This window comes from Aulostomus chinensis, chromosome 4, assembly GCF_037954235.1.
Source record: "Aulostomus chinensis isolate RoL2024-O1b breed Wild chromosome 4, RoL_Achi_v1.0, whole genome shotgun sequence".
Lineage (NCBI taxonomy): Eukaryota > Metazoa > Chordata > Actinopteri > Syngnathiformes > Aulostomidae > Aulostomus > Aulostomus chinensis.
Window position 1 is genome coordinate 29,954,382 of NC_141323.1, and position 12,929 is coordinate 29,967,310.

The 12,929-nt window shown below is 43.0% G+C and overlaps 1 non-coding gene and 1 pseudogene across 1 annotated transcript; both read right to left on the bottom strand.

Annotated features, from left to right (window-relative positions):
• Positions 1 to 156: 156 nt before the first annotated feature.
• On the bottom strand, positions 157 to 265 carry LOC147266080 (5S ribosomal RNA; annotated as a pseudogene).
• Positions 266 to 575: 310 nt separating this feature from the next.
• On the bottom strand, positions 576 to 694 carry LOC147266081 (5S ribosomal RNA). The gene has a single exon (XR_015114784.1). It is a non-coding gene; the product is annotated as a 5S ribosomal RNA (ribosomal RNA).
• Between the last annotated feature and the right edge of the window lie 12,235 nt (positions 695 to 12,929).

Sequence of the window (12,929 nt, forward strand, 5' to 3'; positions counted from 1 at the left end):
TACTGCATCTGCCATCTGTCTTCTTCAAATTAACCACTGCATGACATTCCATTCCAAAGCTGCAGAGGGCGCTTCAAGAAAAGGTGTGTGAGGGAAGCTCGCTCATGCTGGTCCCCAAACACTCAAAGCTGCCCTTTCCTCACAAAGAAACAAAAAAGCTTACAGCACCTGGTATTCCCAGGCGGTCTCCCATCCAAGTACTAACCAGGCCCGACCTTGCTTAGCTTCCGCGATCAGACGAGTTCAGACTGGTATGGCCGTAAGCCCCTGATTCTGACACACATGGGCTCTATATCCATTTCACTCACTTTACAACCTCAGAAAAAAAGTGATGCGCAACAGCCTCAGGGTCTTTTCACACGTCAAATAGGTGTCCTGTCAATACAAAGAAAAGAATGTTGATGTCATCGAGAGAAAAGTACTGCATCCTCCATCTGTCTACTTCAAATTACACGCTGCATGAGATTCCATTTCAAAGCTGCAGAGGGCGCTTCAAGAAAAGGTGTGTGAGGGAAGCTCGCTCATGCTGGTCCCCAAAGACTCAAAGCTGCCCTTTCCTCACAAAGAAACAAAAAAGCTTACAGCACCTGGTATTTCCAGGCGGTCTCCCATCCAAGTACTAACCAGGTCCCACCCTGCTTAGCTTCCGAGAACAGACGAGATCGGGCGTGTTCAGAGTGGTATGGCCGTAAGCCCTGGACGCTGACACACATGGGCTCTATATCCATTTCACTCACTTTACAACCTCAGAAAAAAAGTGAGGCGCAACAGGTTCAGGGTCTTTTCACACGCCAAAGAGGTGTCCTGTCAATACAAAGAAAAGAATGTTGATGTCATCGAGAGAAAAGTACTGCATCTGCCATCTGTCTACTTCAAATTACACGCTGCATGACATTCAATTTCAAAGCTGCGGAAAGGCGCTTCAAGAAAAGGTGTGTGAGGGAAGCTCGCTCATGCTGGTCCCCAAAGACTCAAAGCTGCCCTTTCCTCACAAAGAAAAAAAAAAGCTTACATCACCTGGTATTCCCAGGCTGTCTCCGATCCAAGTACTAACAAGGCCCGACCCTGCTTAGCTTCCTAGATCAGACAAGTTCAGAATGGTATGGCCGTAAGCTCTTGACTCTTACACACATGGGCTCTATATCCATTTCACTCACTTTACAACCTCAGAAAAAAAGTGACGTGCAACAGCCTCACGGTCTTTTCACACGCCAAATAGGTGTCCTGTCAATACAAAGAAATGAATGTTGATGTCATCTAGAGAAAAGTACTGCATCTGCCATCTGTCTACTTCAAATTACACGCTGCATGACATTCCATTTCAAAGCTGCAGAAAGGCGCTTCAAGAAAAGGTGTATGAAGGAAGCTCGCTCATGCTGGTCCCCAAAGACTCAAAGCTGCCCTTTCCTCAAGCTGAAGTTAAAAGAATTGCAAATTAATCCTTCACAGGTACTTGTTCACAGAGATGGATGAAATAAAAATTGAATATATTCTAGTATTATAAAAATACAATGAACAAAATTATTAACAATGAGTAAGAGGATTTTCAAAACAAAACAAACAGTGTCTTTCTTGGTTCTGAACTTTCGTTTCACTGAAAATAAAAATCTTTTTTAGTTAGATAGTTTCACATAAAATACCCTCAAGTCATCCTTAACACCTCAATTGTAAGGAAAAAAAGTTTCCTCTACAAAAGATAACCCTTTTGTTTTTTTTAAATATACATCATATTTAATCCCTTTCAGAATCCTTAAGTTACCTTCTAAAACGGTATTCTTTAATTTACAACAACTAAAACTCAATATTTTACCTGTGGGCACACACACATTCATATGAAACACCTTAAATTTAATTTTTACCTGTTTCAGGCCTGTTTATTGAAGCTCGTGTGCGGTCGGGGCTTCACAACTGTAATGGCCGCTTCACTCGCAGCTGAGCACACAATAAAAGCAAGTGCATGTGTATGTTAGTCCTCACAAATCCAGGGTTTTATTAGAAGGGGGAGAACGGGAATGGAGGATGAGAGTCTGAATGGTAATGGCAATGGCGCTGGCAGTCACAATCCAAACACTCACACGCAATGGCGGGACAGCGAAAGTCACGAAGAAGAAAACACAGCAGGACAGGGCACAGCAGAACAGCAGAGCCATCGGATGGAAACCCGTCTCTCTCTCTCCAATGTCCGTCTCCTTCAAGCATATTATCTTAATTTAGCCACAATTATCAAACATTATCTCGTGTCGAATTCGCATTACCTTTACTTTCGCTCCAAACATATTACAACGCTAAAGCTACGATCTGCAGGCACATTAGCACGGAATGCTATCCCTAGCTAGCACGTCGCTAACCATGTACACATCCAGTCTCTTTTCACTATAACAGTTCGATAAAGCGCAAATACAGGCATAAATATTCACCTCTCGAAGGTCACACAGAAGTTTACATCAGGACCACCAGTCGTCGACCTCCAAAATAAACTTAAATGCTCTCCACACAAACGATGCCTCCCCTCTTAACTCTCTGATCATTGCCTCTGTTTCTCTCCCCATGCGCGCTAACTACTCACCTCACAAACCTGCGCCACTAGTCCCACCCCTTACACAGTAACTTTCCTCTCATTGGCTTTTGCGGTCTTAATACACCCAAAGATAAGACAGGAATGAAATGATTGACAGGTAACAATTGAGGTTACATATAAACACGGCTTCTTCCCCTCTCCTTATTCTCAGATCACTGATCTTTTACAGACTCAGAGAACTTAAAGACCTTTATATGAATTTATTTTTTAACTGTAAATAGTTTTACTTTTTAAATGTTACATATTATATTTATGCTTTTAACCTGCTCACATTATAACCAATTTTAAAGATCATGAACTCTATTTATTTTTGAACTTTTTAACACATCTTTTTATGCTTTTTATGCGATGTAATTTATTTGATTTTTGTACAGGGCTACATGTTGTATGATAACAAGAGTGTATATTGTTTACAATGTGTTACAGTCAATGGGTGGCACGGTGGTACCGTTGTTAACAGTGTCGCCTCAAAGCAAGTTCAAGTCCTGGCTCGAGCACAGGTTCTTTCTGTGTGGTGTGTGCATGTTCTCTCCGTGCCTGCGTGGGTATTCTGTCTGCAATGGACTGGCTACCTGTCCAGGGTGAAACCTGCCTCTCACCTGAAAGCCACTGGGAAAGGCTCCAGCCTCCCCCTGCAACCCTTAACAGAAATAAGCTGGGATGCATGGAAGTATAGAAAGCGGATACAATGAAGCGCATACAAATTTTTCGAACGCACGAAAAAGTCTCACCTTTTGTTTTTTTCATTTTGGTTAGTTTGGAAGCATGGAATTTCTGACAAAGCCTAAGTTTGTATTGTTTATTCACTGATTTTTCTGACAATTTACAAACAAAGCTTTCAAAACTGAGAGGACAAGCAGTGGTGTTTAAGATCAACACCCAACATGGGGCTTGAACCAACAACCCTGAGACTAAGAGTCTCATGCTCGACTGACTGAGCTAATCAGGTTACATCAGTGTAAGTCCCATAGCATGAAGCGGTCAGAGTGAGACACTCACAGTCCTGTGAGTGATCACCCACCCATCTATCCATCCATCCATCCATCCATCCATCCATCCATCCGTCCATCCATCCATCCATCCATCCATCCATTTTTCCGCTTATCCTGTTAAGGGTCACAGGGTGGGGCTGGAGCCTATCCCAGAAGGGACATTACCTTGGACAGGTCAGTGGTCCATCGCAGTCCACCGCAGCCAACAAATATTGACAGACAACCATTCACACTCACAGCCATACCTACGGTCAATTTAGAGTTGCATTTCCATTTGCATGTCTTTGGACTGTGGAAGGAAGCTGGAGTACCTGGAGAGAACCAGCACAGGGAAAACATGCAGACACTCTCAGGATTTATTCCAATGAAGCGCCTAAAAAAGGAGTGTTGGAACTCACTCAGATGAATGAGACATTATAAGCCATCAAATATATACATGTAGATGTAGTGTTGGAGATCCAAGAAAACAGGGAGAAAAGAGAAGAGAAGAAGAAGAAGAAAAAAACAGCTTCTTTGACCAGATAACATAGTTGTCTATTTCAATGTTTGAGGTCTGAAAAAATAACTGATTAACTGTGAAATGTGATGGACAGGCAAGTACTTACTAGGATCAGGGCAGCTGGAAAATAGGCTCCTGCATCTGTAGGCAATATCAGAGACAAAGAAAAATCAACACAAATGAGCAGGCACTTGAACGATGCTAAAACCACTCTTTTTTAAACAAATACAACCACAGCTCCTGATCTATGGCCTTAAGTACACTGTAATCATGCCATCAGACAGACTCATGCCAGAGCAGTAGCCTAGCACAAGATGGAGGAACGTAATTGCATGTAAACACAGTCAGTGTGCACTCATCTTAATATGAACCGACTTAACTGTTGTGTGACACGTATATTGTGTGTACTGTAAAATGGTTCAGACTATCAGAAAGCTTCATGAATTCACAGGCAAAATACAGATGTCGCACACATTAATTTGCGGAGGCTCGAGATGTAAAAAGTAAAGTCAACTCTCTGTGTTTTTTGGATTAATTTGCAAGCATTTTCAACATTTTGGCTAGCTGCTAAATCTGGCTAGCATGATGTGCACCGAGTGTAATTATCAATGCAAATGTGGCAGGATGAGAGGTCCCATCCTAGCAGTGAGACTGGTTGGTGATGCCTGACTTGGCTTGTACCATCATTAGCCAACCAGTGTGAGGCGCTGCTCTATAAATAGGGGCAGCATCTACCTGGTCAATCTCTTGCTCTTGGGGTCCGCGGTCCTCCCACTTCCTGGTCACCTCGCTTCCGCCTCTGATCGCCTCACGTCTGCCTTCTCGCCACCGTCTGTGCTGGTATGTAGCAGTAGCTCCCTGTAGCTCGTGTTGCATGCTGATCATGCACGTTTTTCATATTCACGTGTTTAATTGTAGGCGTCCGGCTTTTGGGACACGGTCCCTTAATCGCCGCTAGTGGGGAAACACCCCCCCCCCCCCCCCCCCATCTGACGTGCAGAGGCTGTTTGCCACAGCATACTAGCTGTGAAACCCTTTGCTCTGCATGCGTGCGATCTACACCTGATTGGCACAGCTGGTGAGCCGTGACACTGAGGAAGAACTAGCTGCTGCTTTGCTACCGGGCGCTGTCTTGCCAGACTATCCTGCTTTGCTAGATGCTCCTGCTTTGCTGTGGCTGCTGTTTTGCTACAGACTACCCTGCTTTGCTCTGGCTGCTGTTTTGCTACAGACTGTCCTGCTTTGTTACAGGCTCCTGCTCTATTAGCCTGCTCTGCTACTAGCCTGTTCTGCGACCTACTGGCCATCTACACATGTTTTGCTTGTTTGTTTGTTCACTGTTTACTGTGTTCACTGGAGTGCTCTGCTTCTGTGTTAACGAATTGGAATCCGCTGTGTGTTGAACTGGAGGTTGTTTCAGTAATTCATCTTGTTTAACCAGAGTCTGCCAGATCCTGATGTCCACCGTGTGGCGCCACTGAACTGTACTTCATGGTGCTCTGAAGGTTTGGATCTGCATTGTTTCCCATTCCTCCGCTTGGGCTTCAGGGTGTAGCAAGCTGCTGGACGGCTATCTGTTAGCTCCCTGGTCTAGCAATGGAGAAATGAACTAGTTTATGGTTATTTTGGGTTGTATTATTTTTCCTTGCTAATTTGTGTTTAATAATTAAATCTTGTTTCTCGAATTAATTTTTAAATTGTGGTTTGAGTTTGGTTCTGGTTTTTGTGTTTTTTTTTGTTTAGTTTTGGTGTTAAATTATAATTCTTGTCATTTCGTTTCAGGTACTGGAAGCTCACGGTCCTGGCGTCGCTTTTCCTCTTGTGTGCTGTGCACCCCTGTTTTGCTTTAATCATGTGTGTTTTTTTTTTTAATGTGATGTCCCAATTGATCAGGGTGTCTTCTACCTTGGGATCCCTCACCCCCACTGGTAAGCTCCAGACTTGTTTAGATTTATTCTTGTTCTCTTTTTAATCTGCTGGCCTGTTTACAATAAAATATTTTTGTCATGTAACCACATCTCCTGCCAATTAGTAAATGAACCTGTGAGTGCCTTTTGGTCGGTACGGTAACTATTTCCTTGGGCGAAATTCCCAAGGTGGCGTTGTCCGGCTTTGGTCACTATTATATTTTAATAAGTGCACCCCCCACTCGTGTGTCGCCACACAAACTGGAAACTTCACTTAGCCTCCACTGGCCTACAGACTTTGCGCCAGTGTCTACAATAAATGCAATCGCTACTCACCAAATGACTGAGATTGAGATGGATGGCGTAAACCAAGGCTCTGGCCTCACGTGCAGATCAGGAGATTCTCCTTGCGTCCATAAGGCAAAGATACTGCATGATACTATTTTATTTACAGTGAAGTACTGTATTTTAGCATTACAGCATAGTTCTGTTAAACAGTCATGGGGTGTAATTTAACAGATTCCTATTAGAATTAACGGCAAAGTACTGTATTTTTATAAACGGTGATACTATTGAAATCTTGTAGTAAATTTACAGCAGTTGCTTGCAGTGTACAAGTCCCACCGCTTTCATAAAATTCATCACTGGATTCAGGACGACCCCTGCTACTCGGCCCCGGTGGGCGGGAGGAGGCTCAGGCCCAAACAACGCTGACTGCAGCTTTAATTTAATCCTAGGTGTATGTAATACTCTGATAGATCAGTGGTATTTATTTCATGATTTTCACAGGAATAAATTAAGAATAAAATGCCAGTTCATGGTTAACTTAAAATTTACATAAATAAGTATTATGAAGAAGATATTAAAATGTAAAAATTTGTTTAAAATTAGTAACTTTCAAAAAAACATCATTTCATGGGGTGTGAATGTCTTTAAAAATGTTAAAGTAATTCTATTACGTTAGGTTACGTGCGTGAGTTCATGACCTTTAGTGTTTACACTTCCGGGAGAAACGAGCGCGAGGAAGGAGCATCGTGTGAATGGCGTAACGTTATCGGAGTTTGGAGACTGTGTGTCGTCGGAGAGGAGTTTTTATCGGTAACGGACTGTGAACTGTAATTGACCGACGTGATCGGAGTGCGTGAGTCGGATTCTCCGCCACCGATTGTGTTTTGAGCACCAGGCAAGTCCAGTTACAGAAGCTAGCGGGAGCTAGGCTAAGGCTGTCCACGCTGAAGGGAGACGACGCTGCACGGACGGGACAGGAGCTTCGGATAGTCGCCTCGGCAGAGAGTCGTTAACGGAAGACGCGTCACTGCTGCCGACGGAGTCAGAGGATGTGCCGCTGCTGCCGAGTCACGGAGGTCTGTTGCTGCGGGCTGCTGCGAGCGGGACGGTTGCTGCCACAACGAGCGAGGGATTCATCGGCTGCGGTCCGGTATTGTTGACTTCACCGACACACGGGGGGATCTGGTAAAGGTTTCCATCATGAGCTCCAACTAAAGCGCGCCAACGAAAGTAAACATGAGTGCACTCGAAATAAAATTAGACAGTTGAAAAAAAGACAAACAATATACCCCGGGGTTTTTTTTATTTTCTATAGTCTTGTTTATTCAAGGTTTGAATGTGTTTTTCTGCAAGCTTTTAATACATTTTCTAAACTGAAATCTTGTGTTGTTTCATTGAATTTGTGTGTTGTTACTGAAGTTTTACAGCAGAGTTTAAAGGTCAAGTGTACTCCCCATAGCCTCCATTTGAATATTTAAGAGTGAGAATCATACATTGCCCTAGATTGATATTAATTATTCCAGATGGGACTTTTACCATACAAGATATTTGAAATGAGTTAAAGTGTTCCCTGTAAGCCTAAGGTGGGTTTTAATATTGGAGCCGGTGGTAAAAGGGTTACATTTAGAAATCTAAACCCCTGCTACCATGAGCACACATGGAAATAAAGACTCAACTGACCGCTCGGTCTACTTCAGCTAGCACACTGAACAATACTGTTGTTTACTTGCTAGCTGATAAGTGAGCAGCTGATGTTTGCAATAACATTGAAATAAACTAAAAATAGAGTCAATAGCTCAAATCCTATCACCACCAAAGGAGCCACGTCTTTAACACTTCAATCTCATAGCGACTCCTCAGGATTTCTTCTTCTCTCCATTGCATTTTGTAGGAGGCTCCTGCCGGTCCACACTGCCTTCCCCCTAACAGATTCAGCTACTGAGACTAAAGTTCGTTAGTGAGCTCAATGCATTAAAGTGACTTAATATTTGTTGAAAACTAAATAGGCGTGAAGCTGTAACCTCACATGAACACTTGAAGTCTAGATTTCAGCTGCATGTGAAGAAATCAGCATAAAATCCTTGTGTTGGTGTTTAAACCTGGACTACCAGAACCAGGCTAAGAGGTGTTTGTCTGTTAGCTGTGAAGCAAACTGAAACATGAAGGCTTTGAGGGTTTGTTCTCAACACAAAGAAAGATTCAATGCTCAAACTGCCAACTCTGTAAAAAAAAAAAAAAAAAAGTTTTACAAATCTCAGTTTATTTCTTCATGAAGATCTTAATGACGCAATCAGCACCAGAGCACTAAAGTTAAAATTAGTAACACCGTCACTAACGATGCATTTATTTGACCCAATGTAGTTTTCCTGATCAAATATAGTTTTCATCAAAATATAGTATTTTTTTTTATAATTAATTATTTCCCAATATGCAACGTCACATAAATGAAAAAATGGAGGACCCTATAAAATGACCTGACGTCAGTGTTCAAGGGTGAAGTCATTTTTGGAATGAAGAAGAGTTCATCCAGCTTTTTTTGCCTCGTGTCTCTGAACCAGCTCATTTGTTGTGTCCACGCAGAGACAGAGAGGATAAATGTGATCGTGGAGAAGTCCTTTTGTTCTTCAACTTGTCCAACTTGATGGTGAGTCTCCCTTTATCAAGGATTACTGAATGCTTGTGTTATTCATGGCATTGTTCACACTTTATAAACCCTTCATTCAGAGCTGTAAAGAACCTTTAACCTCATATCCCAGACATCAAAGTGGGCCACTAACTGGTGAGATGAAGCTATGCTATGCTGCTACATTCTGAAGAGGTAAAGTAGCAGGTTCTGAGAGTGATGGCTAACCTGGATGTGTTCATCTCCTACTTTAATATCAGCGTCCCAACTTGGAGCTCTGACCACCTCCAGCTTTTTGTTCCTGTTTCTGCTTCAGTCAACAGGGAACTCAAACCTGCAATAGAATCATCAACAACAATGGAATAGAAAACAGAGGAAGACAAAATATCATAAACTTAAAAAGCTGAGAAATGTTCATGAAGAATAAATGCACACATTATGATTGAGTCCAGAAACTAAAACTCCACACGAAATGTATTTTGACATGTAGGGATAATGAACTTGAATGTGTTGAAATAGCAGATAAATGAATCCACTATCACACAACAAGATGATGACCCACTATCACAAGATGGCGTCACAGATCCTGATGCTCTGAGCAGGAAACACCGAGCAAAACATGACTAAAAAGCTCCTGTTGTTCCCTCCATGAAAAACTGTGGCACTGATGAGAAGAAGGATCCCAGCGTCCTCTGAGGATCCATCGCCGCACCATTCGGTAGAAGGATGATAGGGTCGGCACCAGGAGAAACCCTTGTGTCTCCGATGCAGGGAAGATGGAGCACTGAAGAGGCCACATTGTGGCGTCCTGAAGAGGACATTTGGTGGAGCCTGAGACAGCAAACATCATGCCGCCCTTCATCAGAAGAACCACAGCACCAGAAGAAAGAATCCTGGCAGTGACGACAGGGAGGATCAGGGTGTCCTCCTCACCACCACCTTTAAACCTTCAAATGAACTTTCAAAAGCTTCAGAGTGGTGAATGATTTTTTTAAACCTTTTTTTTTGTTGTTTTTCCTTTAATTCTCATTTGTGCGATTGTCTGATTCATTAGAAATAAACACTGTCTGCTGGGTTTAAGTTGACTGTGATTCTCTTTTTGCATGCAAGTTGAAAGTTATGCCAATAAAAACCGCAAGTATTTGAAGACCAAAGGAAGAACCCCCAAAGTCAGGACCCTGAGTTCAAAGTGAGCGCTCTGATCTCAGAGGTTTGGGATATTTCACATCCCATGGCCCTTCAAATAAGAGCCCTGTGTCACTGTCTACAAGTTTTAAACCGTATTTGTTTGTGAAAATTAAAACCAGACGACCACTGTGGTCCTGTTTACACGGTAAGTAAAGCCCAGATGCCATGGTGGACCTGTTAGCACCCTGGACTTTGAATCCAGTGACCTGAGTCCAAGTCTCAGTTCCAGCAGGTTTCCTGCAGCCTTCAGAAGAGCTGCTATGTTTCTCTGTAGATAACTAAGTGATGCTCTCAGCAGGTTGAGGGCACCACCAACAAGTGAGGTTATGAACCTCTGACTTGTAGGAAGAAGGTAGGAGATCTCCAACAGGATCCTTCTTTCCTCTGTCCTCCTTGGATCTCATGGATCATCACAGTCAAGTGGAGACCCAAGCTCCTGGATGGATGTGGCACTCAGGAATTGCTGAGTTTTCCAGTGGATTTTGTTCCATCCATGGTTCAGGAGCAGGATTCCTCCTGGTTAACCTTGTATCTGTGGACCCCAACTGTGTGTTTTTGGAGAATTTTTCATGTCATGTCAAGAAATCAGGCTGGTGGGTTTTTCAATGAGAGAAATTCTGGTAACTTAATTATGTGGCATGTTTGTTGAAGCAGTAATTAACTGATAAATTAAGGAAGGCCTGGCCAGTCTTTGCTCACAGGTCATACGATGTAGTTAGAAGGTCCTGAATTAATCTGGAGTTCCATGATTTCCTTGTGGTTCATGTTCCTTTTGGCAATGTAGTCTGGAACAAGAGCAAGATGAACCTCCAAATATCAACAGTTTGGATTGCAGGTGATGTCAAGTTGTATTTTGAGGAAACTCCTCCTTGTGTTTGGTTCCATGGTGAAATGGTGAGCACTCTGGACTCTGAATCAGTGATCAGAGTTCAAGTCTCAGTGGGACCTTCCTGTCTGGAATGTGTCCCATGGAACAAACTGATAAAGAGATATTATGTGGTTCTAATGTTCTGGTTCATTTCTTGTCCTTTAGAAAAATTAAATTCATTTCTTACTGCCATGAACACAGACTGTGTGTTTAATGTTAACAATAAATACAACAACTCAGGAGCCAGTCGCTCCTGTGGAAAAGTTCTACTTTGTCAATGAATTAATTCATTTCATATTGCAGTCTGCAACTATAAGTTTCTGTCAGGATGGCCGAGCGGTCTAAGGCGCTGCGTTCAGGTTGCAGTCTCTCCTGGAGGCGTGGGTTCAAATCCCACTTTTAACGAAGGATGTTTTCTCCACATTCCTATGCATCCACAATGGAAACTTCCAAACTAAGTTGAAGCTGCTCTCCACTGATGGGAGTGAGTGGTCGTCTGCCAAAGTGGGTTGAACTGGCAGCAGAGGAGGCAAACGAGTTTCCCTGTGACGTTCCAACATTGGCCTGGTTTCCTCCAACATGGAGCAGCCACCAAAATCTAACTACAAATGTTGGATCAAAGTCTACTGAAGAAATGCATTTTCTTTCAATTCACATTTTGTCCATTAATTTCATAATCAGAGTCACCATCTCATCACATGACTAAAGTTTGGGTTCTGTATTGGTGGTAAAATATCCTTCCATGCCCCTCACTAGTTTGCACACAGAAAAGCATATTTTACTGGTTTCAAATCTCTTAGTGTGTTCTCTCACTTAAACCAGCTGTGGCAGCTTTCATTGTGTGATTGATTTTAAAATATAAATATGGAACAGAATCATTGGAATAAGATGTCAGGACATTTGAAGGAATGTAAATCTCCTGTTGAAATGTTGCAGTGTGCAGCTGAGGCTCTCTGGCAGTGGCACAAGGAGCCACAATGGCAGAGCCTGGACCCTCCTGGAGGAGAACCACAGGTGAGGGCCTTCTTGGCTCCAGATTGATGGAAATCAAGTGTCTGAGGCTGTTAGCAGCCATGAAGTTGATCTGGTTGGGCACTGGTATTTTTTCTTGCTGCAGCTCAGGAGTGATTCAGGAGAAGAGTTTCAGAACAGCCAAGATTGGGGACTGAAATTTTCAAATTTCCCCTGGAACCAGACAACCTTGGGAGGTAAAACCTCACATCATAGCCACTCAGATGCAGCAGCAGAAAGAAGCTGTCATCTACCCTGACAGTCAGAGCATCAAGTCAAGAAAACATCAACCATCTTGGAGTTCCAAACCTTCATCTGTCAGATTCAGCTACTTCTTGTTGTGGGACTTTAAATTTGAACACAATGGAATTTGGACAAGGAGTTTTCCTTCAAGTCCAAACATCATCGTCCAGCCTCCAACCAGAGGTCCATCAGTTATCATGGGAGCCACATGTGGAGTCTGGATTCTTTTCTAGAATGTGACGGCAATGACAGTCCTGCCAAGTGACATCACTGACATGAATGGATGACTTCAGTCACATGACTGGATGACTTCAGTCACATGACTGGATGATAATGTAGATGCCAATGTAGAGGTTGGGGAAATAGTCTCTGAGAATCCAGCTTGAACCAACGCCCTCCTTGTTCTTCAAAAACCCAAACAGCGACCATCAGTCTCCCTCTAATCCTGTACTTGGGTTCAATGTTGCTGTTCCATTTTGCAGCAGTAGGTGTCGCTGTGATACCAGGTTCAGTTCAAGAGTCCCAACTCCAGCTCATGTTGGTGACCTCAGTGGCAGGGTGAAATGGCGCTTCAGTGGATCATGTGGATCAACTCATGTCTGTCCTCACTGCTCCACAGGTCTGTCAAATGTTCTGTAAAATAGTTTGACCACAGCAGAGATGCTAGATTAGGAGATGATGGGAGTTGTTGCAGATACCAGTGTCCAAAGTCCAGCTTGAACCCAGTTTGTG